Below are 21,630 nucleotides of genomic sequence, written 5' to 3' on the forward strand. Positions count from 1 at the left end.
GCAATCTCCTGGTAGAGGGGCAGAGAAGGCCTGACGGCATTATCTCTACCAGGTTAAATAAATAAATACTACTACTACTACTACTACTACTACTACTACTACTACTACTACTACTACTACTACTACTACTACTAATTTCCGGCAGCCAATCACGTTGCAGGTCGGCTACATTTAAACGTGTGCGTCTTGCGATTCACTGATGAAGACGTTATGCATTTCCTAAGGCTGGATAAATACTTAATATATTCGCCCACCATTTTGGCTCTTTCGTTGGCGTTCGCAGAAAGCACACGAGGACGTTATTTGCCGCTCAATTATTTGCTGAATTACAGTGTGTTTGATTTATTATCATAGAAGCTACGACATGATAATGTTTAACGATATGACAAATAGATTCCTCGTCTGGTAGCTCGGTAACGAAAGAACAAAAATGGCGAACAATACTACCTACCTAGACTTTATGGAGCCTTCACTTCCTAAGATATAAGCAAAGAGGAGGAGTCACACCGGGCATAACAGCGTCGCGACTATAGTTATTCATTTTTCTTTACAACTGTTAGTCTGTTATTAAAAATCGGTTAGCCTTTTTTTTTTAGTATTAATTGTGTTATTGTTTGTAATAGTATGAATGTTACAATACTTCTTGCATAAAATGTTTAATAAAAAACAGATTTGTTTCAATGGTCAATATCTCGAAAACAGGTTTTTGGCGGTTGGCCTCTTATTGCGTAACTCCATCCAATTATAAAAGGCTTTGAAAATCTATGTATGGACAAACTTTATAAGAAAAACAAACTTATGCTAACTCGCTGTCTATTGAAGCAACTTGCAGTCGTTTGTTCATTTCGTTAATTGCTCCTAAATTATAGGATAAAGATTATTTTTGTAAAATTTATTGCAGTGTTCATTCCATCTCTTATGCAATGACAATGATTTATGAAATGTGTTCGAGAGGTTAGAACCTTGACATGGGAAGAATAGTCTTTGTGATGAAAAGCATATACGTTATATAGAAAATTAAATTCATTTGGGATATAAATTTTCACGTGTAAAATTGTCGAAAGATGTTGGTGTACTCATGATGGAAAGTTGCCAAAACTACCGCATGTCAATAGATCTTTGCATTGTGTTGTGAGGTGGACTTTCAGAAATAAAATGTATGTTCTCAAAAATTGCTTTTGGCACAGGTTTATACAATCCCATAGGGAAAAATTCCTCACTCTCTACCATTAAATTCTGTGCCTTTATTTCAAGTTAATCGTTGGATTTAAGTTATGGTCGAGGCATGTATGTTGTGTTTAACTCAACAAACCCATGAAGGAAACTCTATCCTTGATTATTATAGGTCTATTCGACGTCACAGGAAAATTTATGGTTGTGTCGACATTTTTAATTTTACATATACTGTACTAAACTTTACACTAATGTTCTGCAACAAACCTCTGTAATAACCACGCAAGATAGCTACATTTTAATGCTCTTGTAAAACTAAATGAATTTGTATTTGATCATTTATGAATGTAACTTACAGGTTGAGTGAATAAACAAGAGATTCCGTGTTTCAATTGTTTCACTAGATGGAGGTAAATGTTTTGCATCCCCATCGTCATTTGACAGATTATCGAATATTCCGCAGCTGTTGATTTGTTAGGTGAAACTGCTATCATAATGGAACACGCAGCCCAACGTTAATTGTATAGCGTTGCGGTGTTATAAAAATAAAGTTATTATTATTGCGAAACGATTGGTTTATGCTGTTCGAAAAACAAATTGAAATAAACACTTCTTACAGTCCTAGCCATATTCCAATTCAATTGAATGTATTTACTCTTATTTCTTAGATTTCGTACAATGAGAACATAGTATGATAGGCCTACTAAAAACATATCTCATATTTTTATGGAAACATAGGGTAAAGGTTGGTAAATTGTGATAGTTCTTTTGAGAATCTATTACAATTTTACTGAGCGAGAGTAAAGATCAGGTTTTTGCGTCAACGTATAGTTAGGATCACGTAAGAGTAGTTCCTAGAAGTCTAATTTGGCCTTCTCTTCAGTGTTGCCAACTAATACCAGATATCACCAAAGAGGGTAAAATCACAATGCTACGTACTGAAATAATAATAATAATAATAATAATAATAATAATAATAATAATAATAATAATAATAATAATCAATATTATTATTGAATTTGGTATTCCCAAGAAACTAGTTCGATTAATTAGAATGTGTCTCAGTGAAACATACAGCAGAGTCCGTATAAGTCAGTTTCTATCTGATGCTTTTCCAATTCACTGCGGGCTAAAGCAGGGAGATGCACTATCACCTTTACTTTTTAACTTCGCGCTAGAATATGCCATTAGGAAAGTTCAGGATAACAGGCAGGGTTTGGAATTGAAAGGGTTACATAAGCTTCTTGTCTATGCGGATGACGTGAATATGTTAGGAGAAAATACACAAACGATTAGGGAAAACACGGAAATTTTACTTGAAGCAAGTAAAGCGATCGGTTTGGAAGTAAATCCCGAAAAGACAAAGTATATGATTATGTCTCGTGACCAGAATATTGTACGAAATGGAAATATAAAAATTGGAGATTTATACTTCGAAGGGGTGGAAAAATTCAAATATCTTGGAGCAACAGTAACAAACATAAATGACACTCGGGAGGAAATTAAACACAAAATAAATATGGGAAATGCGTGTTATTATTCGGTTGAGAAGCTTTTATCATCTAGTCTGCTGTCAAAAAATCTGAAAGTTAGAATTTATAAAACAGTTATATTACCAGTTGTTCTTTATGGTTGTAAAACTTGGACTCTCACTCTGAGAGAGGAACATAGGTTAAGGGTGTTTGAGAATAAGGTGCTTAGGAAAATATTTGGGGCTAAGAGGGATGAAGTTATAGGAGAATGGAGAAAGTTAGACAACGCAGAACTGCACGCATTACATTCTTCACCTGACATAATTAGGAACATTAAATCCAGACGTTTGAGATGGGCAGGGCATGTAGCACATATGGGCGAATCCAGAAATGCATATAGAGTGTTAGTTGGGAGACCGGAGGGAAAGAGACCTTTGGGGAGGCCGAGACGTAGATGGGAGGATAATATTAAAATGGATTTGAGGAAGGTGGGATATGATGATAGAGACTGGATTAATCTTGCACAGGATAGGGACCGATGGTGGGCTTATGTGAGGGCGGCAATGAACCTCCGGGTTCCTTAAAAGCCATTTGTAAGTAAGTAAGTAAATAATAATAATAATAATAATAATAATAATAATAATAATAATAATAATATAGTTTTAACAATAATAATATCTTGCTTATTTACTTACTACACCTCATCTTTATGTTGCAAGGTGTTTCCTAAATGTTTCAATAATTTATTTATGAAATAGTATATTTTCATCCTGGACTTATCACATATTATGTTGGTAATTAGGATTAGTATGATCTAATATTACAATTTATTTTATCAGGCAACATGAAATTTATTGCTTTGACTAAAGAGTTTACGATTCATTAGACCTAACCTAAAAATGTATTTACTTACTTGCATTTTCATCAGTTTGCTTTACTGTAAACCGAAATCATTGCTGCCAAAATAACAGTTAGAAAATAACTGCCAGTTGTTGTATTTGTCAGTACCCGAAATTCGAAACGAAGTTGGTAAACGAAAATTAAATATGAGAGCTGGAAAATCACTATAATCCACTAGCATATTCAGTAATATTGGAAAAATGGTTAGGTTTCACCCTTAGGGTATTAAGTAAACTGATCCGGACTATATTAAGGGAATGTTCGTGGACAAGATTAATGCACAAAACTGGCCCTTCTCTCGCTCATTAAAATTGTAATAAATTCTAAAAAATAACTATTACAATATTACTCGTATCACAATATTGCCAACATTTACCCTATTCTTAATGCATTTCTAACGTAAAGGAAGTAGTGTGCCTTGTGCCTGTCTAGCTGTCCTTATAGCATATTTTATCCTAAACTGTAATACTGATTTTTCTTCCTACGGAGTATCTACGGAGTTGCCTCATTCATAAATTATGGGTGAAAAGTAAAGCAAAATTTAGCCGAAATAGATTTTACCTATGCTGGGCCCAATGGCTAGAGTGCTGGACTTATAATCTTGTGGATCTGGATTCGATCCCCGGTATACTCCCGATTTATAACGTGTGTGGCCCAAGCCCGTGGTCCAGATATAACGGTCCGACAGCACCGGTTCCCATGTGGCATTATCTGTACTAATAATAAATCTGTAGCCAAAATTGTTCTGGTAATTTTCGATTTTCTAAAAATAATTAGTGTTAACATGTATAATTAACCACCCTGAAACCGAAAATCGCTTTTTTTTAATTTTTCTTTGTATGTCTGTCTGTCTGTCTGTCTGTCTATCTGTCTGTCTGTCTATCTGTCTGTCTGTCTGTCTGTCTGTCTGTATGTTTGTTACCTTTTCACGCGATAATGGCTGAACGGATTTCGATAAAAATTGGAATATAAATTAAGTTCGTTGTAACTTAGATTTTAGGCTATATGGCATTCAAAATACGTTATTTAAAAGGGGGGTTATAAGGGGGCCTGAATTAAATAAATCGAAATATCTCGCTTATTATTGATTTTTGTGAAAAATGTTACATAACAAAAGTTTCTTTAAAAATGATTTCTGATAAGTTTTATTCTTTCAAACATTTTGATAGGACTGATATTTAATGAGATAAATGAGTTTTAAAATTAAAATAACTGCCATCTAAGGCGGTGTATTGAAATAAAAAACAAATGACTTCGTCTATAAGGGGCCTTGGACACAACAATCGAAAGCTATGAAACATAGCCTACAGACAATGTTTCTGTGTTTGTATGAAGTAATATAGGAAGCTAAATTAACCGATTTGTATAATTAATTATTATTTCATCATTGGAAAGTGTAGTTTCTCTGGATGGACATAATGCTATAATGTTATTACAGTAACTTGTGAGTGAATTGAGGACAGATAAGATTAAAATAGCTTCTTATGCACAGAAAACTTGATAGGTTATTCTGTATATTCATTTCCTGTATTTCTTAAAATAATGTTTATGAACATATTCATTTTTATCTCAGAGAATTAACGAACAACGAGAGTGTATTGATTTAGTATGCAGTAATAGTACGTTAGCTTAGCATTCCATTATTTTATAATTCAAACTTTAACTATGCTCAATTGAATTGTGTTAAAATACATAAAATATATATTCAATAAATGCAATGCAAAAAAATTGGGTAATGAGCCAAGCAGATTATGTTGCGCTGTTGTAAAAGCTGTTCCTCCTGAGATTCAAGAGCTCCCACAACAAATTAAAATCTTTCTAATTCGAGTACATCCGTTATCAACACACTTTTTACATAATATAATATAATATAATATAATATAATATAATATAATATAATATAATATAATATAATATAATATAATATAATATAATATAATATAATATAATATAAACATAATAATAAATCTGTAGCCAAAATTTTTCTGTTAATTTTCGCTTTTCCGAAAATAATTGGTAATAACAATTAATAACATGTTAAAGGAATTGTCATTGCACCAAATGAGTGGTCTCTGGATCAAAATGATAGCATTTTAATATTTTAAATACAATTTAAATTAAGTAACATATTAAACGATTTATCCTTCTATCAAACACGAATCTTCCCTGGATCAAATGTCCTATTTTAATTATGTAATTACTTTATATTTATTTCTAACGGGTGCAGTGGAGCGCACGGGTACGGCTAGTACTCTGAATAAAATGGAACAGTCGTATTCACTTTAAAATAGACAATTTCAGACTCTTCATCAATCTTTGAAGAAAAATTATGCGCCATTTCAGTGACATGTGCATTTTATTAATATAAGTACTGTATGTAAAACCAATTTAATACAAGAACTGAAGACATAGGCCTATTGTGCAGAGCAAAAATACTTAGGCTATTTTATATTTTATGTTTAATTAATTCCAGTTTTATAGAACATGATTATAAAATTCAGTAGCGAAAATTCCTACGGAAACTAGCATAGTCGTAATTTCGCCACCATCACTATCACTGTCACTATCACTAACACTCTAACCAACATCATTATCCAAATCGAGTAAGAGGCATGCAGTAGCCCTACTTTCTGCATTCTAGTAGTGTCTTGCTGTGCTTCTGTAATATCAGAGAGTTTATTTGAACTGTACCTATTTTCTGACAGCTTTTACCACACATATTTTATTGTTTCTTACTGATATATATTTTTTTTCACTTACGGGGAGGCAGAGGTGAAATTTTCGAACAAAACTGAAGAAAAAATGAAAATGTGTTTTTTTTTTCATTTTTATTATCTTTATATTGATATTCCGATGTTAGTTTTTGATTTTGTGCCCTTAAAAGTATGAAATTAAAACCAAGATAACTGTATTACTATATTATTCCCATAATAAACTAATACTTATCATAATTTATATACCTTCTCTTAACATATAAATAAAAAGAAATATTGGAAATTTCTTACAATATGGTGCATGGAGCATTTTATATCAAACGATATAAAGTTTTATAAAATTATTAATATTTACAGAACTATTGTACTTAGAAAGTTGAAACTTGATATGTCCATTACTAATAACATACTTAGTATCCATGATCAATTTCAAACAAATCGGATAAATTTTTGTGGATTTTGAAATATTCACCTCTGCCTTCCCTTAAATAACTTCAGATATCTACTAGTAGTTCCATCTGGCAATAAGTGATTAGGCCTAATGTGAGTTAAGCTTATGTCAGCTTACGATGGAGAGTTCATTGTGACACACATAACAGACTCCTTAATTTGGAAACCTCTTCTTCTTTCTACTGAGTACATATGAAATAAGCGCCGAGAGGAAAAGCCTTTGAAGCTTTTCAAACATGATCTTTATGTCGTCGTTCCTGTAATAACCCCTATGTGCAAAATATAAAATTGTTCAGTAGGAAGGAAAAACACATTTAATTCATCCTATGGCAGCCGTACATAGGAAACTATGAATTCTTACATTTTCGAAACAAAGAAATATAATTACATATGGGAGATTTTATTATTTGCTGTATCACTATTTAAGTTATTTAATAGAGCAAAAATCTGAAAATCAATAAATATGTCTTATAGGAGTTATTGCAGGAACAACGACGATGTGAGAATATGCATCGCGTACCTAATAAATTTTATGTAAAAACAAAGTTATTGTTTATTAACTGCGATTTAATGTTATAAACAAATAATCCTGAGAATAAAGATCATCACAATGTGCATAACAGCGAATGCAACAAAGACAAAAATAAATATTTATATCAAAAAAAAAATCAACTTTAGTTCCTTTTTCGTTAACAGCTGCCAGTGTTCAAAATTTAAAATTTAGCGATAAATATAGACTAATAATACATAGTGAAAATTGTTTAGATCCCAAAAGTTGTAAATGTCCACCTTTGAAAGAAGCCACGTATGTCAAATATCTGGGTATCATTATTGATCAGAGTTTAAAATGGCCTCATCACATTACTTATCTTTGTAAGAGGCTTCGTAAAACAATTGATAAATTCGTTAATCTTCGATGCTACTTACCTATTAGAGTTCTACGAAATGTTTATTTGGCCATTATTCAGTCTATCATTCAATATGGTATAATTGTTTGGGGTGGAAGTACAAAAATTAATCTTAGTCCGTTAAATTTACTACAAAAACGAATAATTAAAATTTGTTTGAAGAAACGTTTCGATTATCCAACTAAATTAATTTATTCTGAATTTAATGTATTTAATATTGAACAAATTTATAAGTATACGCTGTTAAAATTTTATCATAAAAATCGTAATAAGTTTGTATTACAGACACACAATTATGACACAAGACGAAATATTAATTCAACATTAGTAGAACCTAAATGTCTCACATCTGCTGGTCTAAAGCATAGCATAAATTTTGGCCCTCGGTTGTACAATGCTTTAACTAAATTACACCCAGAACTTCTAACATGTAACCCACTAACATATAACAAGAAAATTAGAAACGTGTTAATATCTTCAATTTGATTAAATAAATTTATAGCCTATGTGTATGAATTAATCAACCTATATTATATTTGTATTCTATAATTTTGAAATATATATTAGTCCTACTTTTCACGTGCGATATTATTCTTCTCTAGTGTTAATATTATATTATATTATATAATTCCATTGCCGCTGTAATTATATTTTAGTTCCTATTTTATTTTACTTATTTATTTATATTATTATTTTTTTATTTTAATATTATATCTGAACTGCGACCGAGCACGAGCGCTGCTCATTCGGTCTCAAATTTTGTTAATACTACTGTATCTTCTTTTTATATTGCTTGTATTATTTTATTTCTATTTCTCTTGTTTGTTTTGTAATGATATTTCTTTATTCTGTATATTTAAATAAATAATTTTAAATGGTTCCGCTTATGTATAAATACAAGGCCAAATACTAAAATGACAGATGGTTCACATTTATACACCCACCGTCCAGTTCATATCGTGATCAACGAAGAAGTATTTCAGGACGATATTTTTTTTTACATATTGCTCTTTCTTATACTATAATTTCACTACTTCTAAATTCGTAATGATATAATAGGCTTATGATCAGATTAACTCATAGCATAAATAAATAAACTACAGGAATTAAAATATTTGCAGTTAATCTCATATTTATAATCGAAATTATGTGAAAATCTATAAGAACACAAGGAAATAAATTTTCTTTGAATATTCTCCAATTTAGCCGATTCATGGAAGTAGTAATAATAATAATAATAATAATAATAATAATAATAATAATAATAATAATAAAGCTGTATACATGTTAGAGACAAATTCGCACTCAGACCCTGTAAGAATAAAAAAGCTTTCGCATTTTAAAGAAATTAATTAAAAGTCTACCTACCGTCTCTGTTATTTACGCATAATTTCTGTTACTTCCACGCCTCTTTTAACAATTTGCGCATGAAAGTACACAAATACGTGTAATAAATATAATTTGAACGACAGGAATTTGTCGCGTGGATTAGATAATGCAAGGAAAACTCTATGTAAATACAAGGAGCCACATTATAGCGGCTAAATGATGTCTCAATTAACAGAGATTAAACCAGCCAGAAGTCATTCAATCAAAATGCTTAATTTTGTTTCTTTTGCAAAGTCCGTTACAATGCAAGTGTTATTAAGACAGCCAAGAGAAAGGAGTTCTGTGCGGGCAACTAAGAAAAATGATGCGAGTTAAATCGAGCGGCTGTGAATTGAGGAAGCGCACAGCTCCACTCCAGGGAGCACAGGGAGCGTACGCGACTGAGCTGCGCCAATTTTTTAGACTCCGTCGCTGTGGCACTGTCCTGCCACTAAGGAGACCGGGGTTCAGTGAACGTGAACGGCGCGCTTTTTCTTCAAGTATTTCGATTTTGCCTGTCGTCTGTTACTTCATCCCTCCTACTTTGTTGCTGACATATTACTAGGGCTAGGATTTTGATGACCTATAAATCATGAAAAAATGTTCTAAAAACGATGCATTTATGACCTAAAAATCTTTCAAAAATGCCCTTAAAAATGATCTTACATAATTGGCTTAGTAGGAATATTAATATTTAGACTAGAAAGTACAGGATAACACAGAGGGTTTGGAATTGAACGGATTACATCAGCTTCTTGTCTATGCGGATGACGTGAATATGTTAGGAGAAAATCCACAAACGGTTAGGGAAAACACGGAAATTTTACTGGAAGCAAGTAAAGAGATTGGGTTGGAAGTAAATCCCGAAAAGACTAAGTATATGATTATGTCTCGTGATCAGAATATTGTACGAAATGGGACTATAAAAGTTGGAGATTTATACTTCGAAGAGGTGGAAAAATTCAAATATCTTGGAGCAACAGTAACAAATATAAATGACACTCGGGAGGAAATCAAACGGAGAATAAATATGGGAAATGCCTGTTATTATTCTGTTGAGAAGCTTTTGTCATCTAGTCTGCTGTCAAAAAATCTGAAAGTTAGAATTTATAAAACAGTTATATTACCGGTTGTTCTGTATGGCTGTGAAACTTGGATTCTCACTTTGAGAGAGGAACAGAGATTGAGGGTTTTTTGAGAATAAGGTTCTTAGGAAAATATTTGGGGCTAAGAGGGATGAAGTTACAGGAGAATGGAGAAAGTTACACAACGCAGAACTGCACGAATTGTATCCTTCACCTGACATAATTAGGAACATTAAATCCAGACGTTTGAGATGGGCAGGGCATGTAGCACGAATGGGAGAATCCAGAAATGCATATAGAGTGTTAGTTGGGAGGCCAGAGGGGAAAAGACCTTTGGGGAGGCCGAGACGTAGATGGGAAGATAATATTAAAATGGATTTGAGGGAGGTGGGATATGTTGATAGAGACTGGATTAACCTTGCTGAGGATGGGGCCAATGGCGGGCTTATGTGAGTGCGGCAATGAACCTCCGGGTTCCTTAAAAAGCAGTATGTAAGTAAGTAAGTAAGTAAGTAAGACTAGTAATTAAATTAAATTCTAGTACCAACATTCAAGTTTATTTAATTTTACATAATTTTTCTTAGTAGAACACATTAATTAATTATTTTACCTGATGTAGTTCCATGTAGTCCACCACAAGGCCACTCTTATCCGGAACTAGCAGGTATAGAGGAGTCTATATTGAAGGGGTGGTTGGACTGATCCATTGCGTGGGGGTGTACTACGTTAAAATGGAAATATTTGTGTAGAAAACGATTAAAATAATATACAAAATAATGGATATTAATTGACAAAGTAAGTACACAAAGTATCAAAGGAAATAAATTATATTTTACATTAATAATGGGGATTTATGGTCAAAATTAAATGAAAATACCCCAAAAATGACCGAATAAAACAACAAAATGTTCTTATGAGTTGTAAGAGGCAAAAAATGCAAACAAATGCCCTAATAAATATGTTTTAAAACACTCAGTTTATCACATATTATATAAATAGGCCTATAAAGAAGCAATGTTTCTGGCTTACTAGAAAATAAAATGCAGTTACATCAAAATCCTAGCCCTACATATTACCTTGACATTTTTTTATAAACAAGCGCTAAGGTTCGTTAAATTAACAGCTATGAACATGTTCTTGCAAAGAACAGTTCATATGAAAGGATCAAAATCATGAAAAATTGCATAATAGATCAGAAAAATTAGATGTTCTGTAAATAAAAACATAATATGTATGTATTCACACTGCAAAAGGATAAATACCCGGTGGCAGTGATAACTAATCACACTCAATAATGACAATTAATAATAAACACAATTAATAATAAATTTATATTAATATTACTACTACTACTACTACTACTACTACTACTAATAATAATAATAATAATAATAATATTAATAATAATAATATTAATAGTAGTTAGTGTGTACTCAATGTTGGTTGCTTGACGGTTGTCAGCCCACTTTGAGTTCTGTGGATATAGAGGGAAAAATTGGATCGGTGTCGGGTAGAGTTGCCGGGTAGCTCAGTTGGGAGAGCGTTGGTACGTTTAACCAAAGGTCCCGGGTTCGATACCCGGCCCCGGAGCGATTTTTCCCTCGAAATTATTCAAATTAACTTTACAGGGAGTTATTCCTGAAAGCTTGATTTGCATAATACACGTCACTGTACGTAACAGAAAAACCACAATTTAAATCACACAGAGTTAGTGTGTACTCAATGTTGGTTGCTTGACGATTGTCAGCCCACTTTGAGTTCTGTGGATATAGAGGGAAAAATTGGATCGGCGTCGGGTAGAGTTCCCGGGTAGCTCAGTTGGTACGTTTAACGAAAGGCCCCGGGTTCGATACCCGGCCCCGGAACGATTTTTCCCTCGAAATTATTCAGGCATGTAAATAAATGGTCAATTATTTTTAGTCCTATAAATAACATAAGCAAATGAATAGTGAATATAGATCTATACGTTTTATTAAAATCTACTTTCAACTGTTTAAAAATTAAAGCATCACTTTAAATCAAACTAGTGGAGAGTGATGACGTCGACCGTAGCCGGAGCACGAGGATTGCTCTCCTCCTCAGTTCCCGAGCGTCATGCAGCTACCATCATCACGCTCTGGCAGTCTTGAAAAGATCTGAGATCGATGGTAAGAGTGACGGACAATTAACCAATTCATTGACTGTCGTCGATTGTTGTTCACTTGTTTGTGGCAGCCGCGTCGTGACGTGCCCCAGCGCTTCTATCATGGCAACCTTTAATTTAATCTCGCTCTAATCAACTCAATACAAAAACCGTGAAAAATTGCCACGTTTGGCACTCATAACTGGTTCATTTTCGTGGCTCCATAAACGCAGTGAGCTCCACCTATTTATTCTGACAAAGGTGTATCCAAAATTAATGGACTATATAATAAGTTTTTCAAATACATAAAAATTATATAGTACCTCGTTTTTGTGATTTATGTGGTAGTGAAGCTGAGTGAGATAGAGACTAGTCTTTAACTGGAAGGATATTTGAAACTCAAAATCATTGCAGAGGTTTGGAATGTTAATACACTGCTCCAGCTATTTAGTGGAATGCGTTTGAGTCTAAAAAAAGCAGAAATCAGTACAGCGTGGCCTGTTGTTGTGACGAGAATCTAAGCCTCCACATACCGGTAAGGCATCATGTCACAAACACGTTCACGTCTGGGTATTTCTGCTTCCTATGAGGTTTATGAGGAGGTTGGTTGCGTCTCATCTGATGTCTCTACTAGACGTGCTGATATCATCATAATTGATCGGCAGAAGAATAAGGGTGTCATTCTTGATCCCACAATCCGTTTCGAGATGCACGAGCAACAGCCACAAGAGGTGTGTCGTGAAAAACAAGTCATATATGAGCCTTGTTGTCAGCATCGTGGAGCACAATAACACATCACACATTGGACAGTTTCTGGGCTCATGTTCGGTGCCCGTGGCACGATCCCACGAGAAACTTTAAATCAACTTACTGTAAACAATTTAAAATTTCTGATGCAACGATTGAAGCCATAGGATCTCATGTGTTAAAATCATCCTTAGCTATAATTAGTAATCATTTGTACCCGACAAAGTTTTATTGTAAATGATTTCCTATGTTTTCATATCATTTATCTCAATGTTTTCTTTTTCCTTTCAAATTGTCACACAATTGGTTTTCATGATTATTCTTTATGAATCTGATTAGTAGGCCGATCTATTCGAACCCTTATTTAGGGCGGCTTTTTTATTACAAATTTCTTATTCAGTACCTTAAAAACGGCCCAAATATTAAGGATATTGCTGGAGAATTTAAGGTAATATTTATTTGTTCATTTGTTTATTTTTACTTAGGCCTACTATTTATTTACTTATAGGCCTGTATATTTTTATTTATTATTGTATTTTATAGATAGATATATTTTAGGAAAAAAAAATTAATATTAATGTTGTATCAGATTGAGTTTTATAATGGATTAACAACTCTTGAATACCCATTCCCGTATGATCGATTTTTTGGAACGTTTAATACACTGCTCCAGCTATTTAGTGGAATGTGTTTGAGTCTAAAGAAAGTAGAAATCAATACACCGTGGCTTGTTGTGACGAGAATCCAAGCCCCTGCATATCGGTAATGCATCATGTCACAAACACGTTCACGTCTGGGTATTTCTGATAAAGTAAATATTACTCAACACCTATTGCCGGAGAATTTAAGATAATATTTATTTAGTCAATTGTGTATTTTTACTTATTTATTTACTTATATAGTTTTTATTTATTATTGTATTTTATAGATAGATATATTCTAGGAAATAAAATTAGTATTAATTTATCAGATTCAGTTTTTTAATGAATTAAGAACTCTTAAATACCCAATTCCGTATGATCGATTTTTTTTACTTTCATAATATTCCTTTCTTGATTTCCATGCTCTACCTAAACATGATGCTTGCCGATTGGAGGGGACTTGTTTCGCGTGTTATATCTACTGTAAGTATTGGCTTTCTGATATATCGACGGAGCAGTATAGTTTACAACACGGGCGGCGCATCGTTGTCCTCGATAGCCATTATGTCGTTGAATAATATTCGCGGATTCAAACCCGGTCGAGGGCGATAGACATCCTTAGCATGGCTTTCTTCAGAAGGAACGTAAAACTGGGGTCCCGTGCCGTCTATATTTACGACTCGTAAAAGAACCCTGTCTCTGATAGAGGTGGTTCCAGGCAAAATTTTCTATAATTTTTGCCCAAGTAGAAAAATTGGAATTAGTGGATTGGGCCCATCAATGGTCTATGTCAGTGACGTCAAAGGAAGCGCATTTTTCTGATCTTGACGTCGTGCGCGGGCATTAAGCGCTAGGTATGCTAGGAGGAATAAGCAGCCTGTTGGATTAAGAAAACAGTGGTGCACAAACTTCAAACGGAACGCGAAATTTTATGTCATTATTTTTATATGGCTTCTTTGTGGTTGTTATTTTCTATATTGTCTGTAAAACAAAAGTACTAACACCTATTTCTTAGCCTAATATTGCAGTTTTTTAAACGTTAATAACATAATAAAGAGTAAAGAAGAAATATTGACACAAATTCCATAATAACTACAACTATACTGTACTAAATGAATTAAACACATCATTCATAAAGAAAGTGTTATCCCAAAGAAAGATACTGAATATGATATGATAAGTTTAAATTGATATTGATGGTATCTTTAGTCTCATAAAAGTAATCAAAACAATATTATAGTACAAAGCAAAGTTGTCTAGGTATAGCCTATGTTTTAACTGTAACTAATATTACATAATTAAACTCTTATAGCATTATGCTTTTAGGTGATATTGGTGCGTAACTTTCTGTTATCAGAATATTAAATTATCTCGAAATCTGCTGAAGCTATAGAGCTGACGTTTTCCAACACATAGGCACATATCTTTTGTTTGCGTGTAACAGTTTTTGCTTTGTTAATTCATTTCCTTACAAACATTTTCCATGCGAATATTTAAACATTTTAATACACTATCTTCAGTAATACGTATTTACGATATATTAGATTTACGAAAACATTGTTTTAGTACCTGTAAGACTACTAAACAAACATATCTGAAAATTTCACTTTTCTGTAAAAAAAGTTGAGAAAATATTCCTTTTGAATAAAAAATCAAACTTGTGAAAAATGAGCATTAAAATTAAAACTTACATTCTTATAATGCACTTATCAGACAAATCTAAAAATTAACATGGATATAGTTTTAATAAGTTCTCTTCCCTTTATCCATTGAATCAGTGCTGGCCATCCCCAAACATAGCTCGACCAAGTGGTATATACTACTTCTTTCGTCTGTCTCTTTCCTCTGTAAAGCGCTCAGGCTCTCCTGGGCTCTAAAGCGCGCGCTTGCGCCTATGGGCATCAGTTGACATCACTGGCCTACGTGATCATGACTTTGCTACATCTTTGTGGATTGGTTCCTTTCTGCAGAATGTTGTTCAGTTATATAAATAGTTTTGACTATAGTTTATTACTATTTAAATTAGCGCAGATTCTGGTTGAGAGGAAGAGAAGGCCAGATGGCCTTAATTCTGCCAGGGAAAATAAAACTATTATTATTATCTATAAAAATAATACAATTTCACCGCCTTTGCATAGCCTTCATGAATTAAATTAAACAGCCCTTCGCTCCATGTCGTCGTAATGTGTACTCAGAATAACAATTTTTCTCCGGTCGCTAGAACTATCTTTCACGATGGATGTGTCCGATAGCATTGCTAACGCAACAGCATACGCGAGCAAAGCATGGAAACTAGCTGTGCAGACAGACGCGACTATTCGAGACATGTTAATGCTAGGCGGAGTCGCCCCATTCAGTTTGTATTTCTCCCGCTGTTACTACGACATGTATATTCAACAGTCCGCCCCGAATGGGGTGGTGTTCACACCTTGGGAATGTTCATATTTTAGCCTCATATCATACAACGTCCCCTACATCTCTTATGCTCTCGTGCCACAAATTCCAATTTAAGTGGCAGTTCTCTAATGAGTTGTAACTCATTACTTTTAGTAAACAAACAGCGATGTTGAGATATGTATGAGACTGGAAAGGATAACCAAAATATTTACAAGATCTACAGCGACGTTGTTGACGACATTCTTGAGGTAGGTTGAAATATATCAGTCTCTTCTTCGCTGGGGATAGAGTGATAAAGATAAAGGAGGATATAATATGTTAAATTACAACCGTAAAATGGAACCAATCCTTCACAGCTTTTTCCTTCACATTCTTTGTGTCACCGGCGGGGTCTAGAGGATAGCGAGTGGGATTAAAGCTCAGGTCCGTATTTAGACATGAGCCACATGGACTCGAGCCCAGGGGGACAAATTTGTAGGGGCAGCAAAATTTTGAGAAAAAAATCGAGCATGTCACTCAGGAGCGTTTCAATCATCTGACTGTATACTAGCAATAGGAAATTATCTGACTGAAACTGGACTTTGAGAATGTGATTAATGTGTTACCTAATAACAAGACAAGAAGGAAACCTTTCAACAATTGACATTCTTTGTTGCCTCACTATTTTTTTGTTACTATTATAGTATTGTTTGTGATGATCAATAGGCCTATATCTTTAGTATTTCTATTCTGAATTTGGACACACTGGAACCAGCATGGTATTATCCGACCATTACGTTTGTGGAACGGCAGTTGCTCGTACTAATAGGCTTACACAGCGCGCCTCTGTTATGTCACCTATGCAGTACGATCGCTCTCTTATTCTAGTCGTAGACTATGTCTTTCTCTTTCTCACAAAGTAACAACGTAACATAGCAGCATCGCTGTTTACGTTCAACATACAAAATGGGGGGAAAGGAACTGGCCACCCTACCTCATTATCTCCTGGCTTAGTTTCTTCATGAGTGATGCCTTATTGGTGTTACCACGACGAATAGAAGATTGTGTTACTTATGAGTAGACTTCGTTGAATTGCCACACGCAGCATGCAATCAGGTTGACGATGTACGGTAGTATAGAGGAGGTGAGCGACCGCCCGGTCTCGTAGTATAAGCAGTTCATGTTAAGAGTTGTGACCTGTCCAAATAGAGCAGCTACAGCTAATGTATACCTATGTAAGCACTTGTTTTTGCATTACTGTGGTTGGAATAGTCAAAGCTTAACATTTGTTCAGTGCAGACAAGAATTCAATCAAACATACTACAATGAGAGTGTTGCTGTTACAAAAAATTGCCCCTGGAATACCCTTACCCCCGCAGCCAGTCTTGACCCGTTGGGGAACGTGGTTGGATGCTGTTAATTATTATGCAGAACATTACGGCAAAATAATGGAGGTAATTGATGCATTGGATAGCACAGACAGTTTCGCTGTTACAGGTGTAAAATCATTGCCTTCTTAACAGCTATTGGAAGATATTCTGTTCAATGCTTCTAATTTTAAAATCGTGTCCAAAAGCATCACCTAGTTAGAATCGTCTAAATTACAACTCTCAGAAGCCCTCAATATAGTGGATAAAGTATCACAAACCGTTATCTAAAATAACAATTTACTAATTTTACTTTGCAGTCGCTCATAATGTACGTAACTCTTCACTGCAATGCACATATTCATGGATGATGTGAGTATCTTACATTTAAGAGTTAATATATCTCACTATAAAATAATTGTGGATTTACATGCTTAGACATTTCCTACTTCAATGATCATTCATTATATTTCTTGAATGCAGGATACAGGTTTTATTGTAACCGCAGAATACTGCTCAGTGTTTACATTAGAGGCATACTCCATCCGTTGCACGTCCCCTTCTCATACAGTCTATACCGCGTGCGCAGTAAACCTTGCGATTCTCGTGGCAATTCCACGAAGTCTACTTATGAGGTTCAAACCTGCCTTCGGACAGTTGACTAAACAACAAACAACAACGTACAAAATGGTCACCTAGTAGGCCTATAGTGAGGATCACGTAAGAGCAGTTCCTAAAAGGCTAATTTGGCCCTCTCTTCAGTGTTGCCAACTAATACCAGATTTCACCAAAGAGGGTAAACTCACAATGCCATGTACAATAATAATAATAATAATAATAATAATAATGCACTATTAACAATAACGATCTTGCTTATTTATTATTTACTGCATCTCATCTTTATGTTGGAAGGTGTTTTCTAAATGGTTAAATAATTTGTGAAAGAGTAGGCCTATATTTTCCTCCTGCACTTCTCGCACATTATGTTGGAAATTAGTAGATTAATATGATCTAATATTAAAATGTATTTTGTCTGACAACATGAAATTCATTGCTTTGAGTAAACAGTTTACCATTCACAAGATCTAACCTAAAAATGTATTTTGTTTGATCACGCGAAATGAGTAGTACAAACTCCGAAAACCGAATGTCACTTTGAAATGTATGCATAAGAACACTTACTTACTGCTAATAATTTTGCTATTCTAGTTATAATATTGCTGTCTCCGTGTGCATTTTCTATCGATCACCCAAGTGCATGTATCACACCATATGTTATATTTATTTACAGTTACCTTATTATAACCTTGAATTGTAACTAGAACGCAACGCAACACATAAAATAACTATTATGTATTAATGTAATACTGATATTAATTAATTATTAGTATGTTCAAATTTCACCAACTTCAGGAACCAGCTCAGAAATCTAGAACAATTTGAATTTTCAGAATTTACACTGCCGACAACAGCTGTACCTGCTGCCAACATAACAGTTAAAAAATCACTACCATTTGTAGTATTTTTCAATATCGAAATTCGAAACGAAGTTGGCAAAAGAAAATTCAACTTTCAAGCTAGAAAATCACCATAATCCACTAGCATATGTAGTAATGGGGAAAAAATAGTTAGTTTTCACCCTTAGAGTATTAAGTAAGCTGATCCGGACTATAGTTAAGGACAATATTTTATTTGATTTTTATTTTAGTATGTTATTTTACGACGCTTTATCAACATCTTAGGTTATTTAGCGTCTGAATGAGATGAAGGTAATAATGCCGGTGAAATGAGTCCGGGATCCAACACCGAAAGTTACCCAGCATTTGCTCATATTGGGTTGAGGGAAAACCCCGGAAAAACCTCAACCAGGTAACTTGCCCCGACCGGGAATCGAACCCGGGCCACCTGGTTTCGCGGCTAGACGCGCTAACCGGTTAAGGACAATATTCTTACACTACTTTCAAGATAGTCACCCTTAGTTCAATGAGTGTCACTTGCGATATTTTCCTATTTAGCAAATGCCTGCTTTAGAAAGTAGGGTCTACCATATGTTAAATTGTTGTTACATGCTTTTTTTTCTGCGCGAGAGGGGAAAGATTAGGCGATCAGAGAAAGAGTTTGGCGCGTGAGGGGTGGTGGTCGTTAAAATTACATGGATCTACCGACACGGAAGTTCAGTTCAGACAAAAACCTCATCTTCCTCCTCCATACCGATTTCTAACATAGACACGGCGCATGAAAGAGTCCCAAGACAGGACTTGCCTTCTCTACTGCACGTAACTAATATTCTCTCAGCAGCGCTATGACGACTACGATGCTCAGCCAGGACAAGATGAGGTATTGCAGCTCTCTGCTACGCTGTACTCCGTCGCAATGTCTTTGAAGTTGCATTCACAATCGCAAATGCTTTAATGTTACAACATGGCCAATAATATACTTGCGTGATATTTTTAATCTGTTACTTAAACAAACTGTATCAACTACCGTTTATTTAAGGGATTAGGTACAGCTTAAAAGGAGTAAAATTTTGGAAATATTCAACATTTTTTTCCTCGATTACTCTATCTTGTACAATAATGAAAATTAGTATATATAAAACACTGTCCTTCTCCTATACGATAAACATATTTTTACGATTAAAAATTATTTATATATATTTTTTTCAAAATTCAAAGTTCACTGTACAGTGATGAAGCGTTTCCGTCATACCTCAAAAAGTATCCAACATTCTGTGTTGAAATTTTTGGTGTGTATTTATGCATGTCATATATACAATATGATACAAAATCACTTCTCTACCTTGGTGGATAGTCTGAAAAAAAATAAATTCATTTTAAAAAATGGTCAAATATCTAACACAAAATAAAAAATATATTGTTTGTAAAGGAATGTAGTTGAAGGAGAATGATATTGTAAACATGAGTTTCAGCAATAAAATAAAATAGAGAGAACATGAAAAAGTTAACAAGTTTATGAGTTATGAGGGAAACGCTTCACTGCACAGTTAACTTTGAATTTTGAAAAAAATATAAATATAAATATTTCTTTTTATACATCTTGATTACCCAACTTTTAACACTGTATCACTTTGGAATATGTATGATAAGAACTTTCTTGTGTTAAATTTTAACGTACCTTGTTAACATGTTTCGACCTATTTTGGGTCATCTTCAGAACTGGTCGTTGTTGGTCTTGGCGCCTGTTGTTTCCTAAGTGAAGTGAGGAAACAAGAGGCGCCAAGACCAACAACGACCAGTTCCGAAGATGACCCAAAATAGGTCGAAACACGTTAACAAGGTACGTTAAAATTTAACACAAGAAAGTTCTTATCATACGTATTCCGAAGTGATACAGTGTTAAAAGTTGTGTAATCAAGATGTAGAATGTTATCTTTTGAGATATTTCAAACAAAAACAATTGATACAATTTTCCTCGTTTCCTCGTTTTTGCTTCCTTTCGATATAAAGATTGTTTTTTATTAAACATTTCATAGCATGTCTCGAGAAAGTTATTGATTGAATTTCCAATATGCCCCGTAAATTTAAGAGAGCAGTGGATTATGATAATAAATGATTGAGAGAATTTTAGTTTTGTCCTTTAAAAGTGCAGAAATTTGATCTGAACAAATACAACTACCAGCAATATTTTATCTCTGTTCTACTTCTCTGAATGAAGTGTCATCTTCTTGCTCCGAAAAACCTCATGTCATGAGGGTCTGCGCTGACTCAAGTGCAGTTTGTAGTGAAACACGCGATTAAGGCTCTATATGAGTCGCTTAGAATCAAACTGCACTTTCTCCAAATTATGAAATATGGGATTAAGTTATGTTTCAGTGCAGACTTTTGCAGGGAATGTGATAAACTGCTCCTTTGGACTAAAACTGGAATTTATCTACCTTAACTTCAGTAATCAAATCGCCGTTTGGAGTCTAATTGAACTAGTTTTTCGTTTTTCCTCAAAAATCAGATTTTTTAATAAAGTACATTTTGATCCCAGGCGAATAATTTTCTTCCCTTCAGTATGATCTGTAGTAATGTCACGAGAGGTCTGAGATCTCCCGATAAATCCACGAGCGAAGCGAGTGGATTTATCTGGGAAATCTCAGACCTCGAGTGACATTTATTAGGACTATTTCGTGAATAAAATAAAAATTTAAATAATATATCCCTAAAATTCGATCAAAAAATGTTAATAATTGTATATTAACGAATACTTAACCTATTCAGACATTGTGAAGTTGAAATACTCGTAGATGAATATCGATTATTGCAATAAAGAAATTCGACGTTATTATTAAGTAATGCCAA

The 21,630-nt window shown here is 34.0% G+C and overlaps 1 protein-coding gene across 4 annotated transcripts in view; it reads left to right on the top strand.

Annotated features, from left to right (window-relative positions):
• Nucleotides 1-21,630, top strand: part of LOC138705913 (transcription factor Sp9-like) — a 397,606-nt gene that overhangs the window by 218,784 nt on the left and 157,192 nt on the right. The window lies entirely within an intron of this gene.

The sequence above is a fragment of the Periplaneta americana genome, chromosome 1 (genome assembly GCF_040183065.1).
Source record: "Periplaneta americana isolate PAMFEO1 chromosome 1, P.americana_PAMFEO1_priV1, whole genome shotgun sequence".
Classification (NCBI taxonomy): Eukaryota; Metazoa; Arthropoda; class Insecta; order Blattodea; family Blattidae; genus Periplaneta; species Periplaneta americana.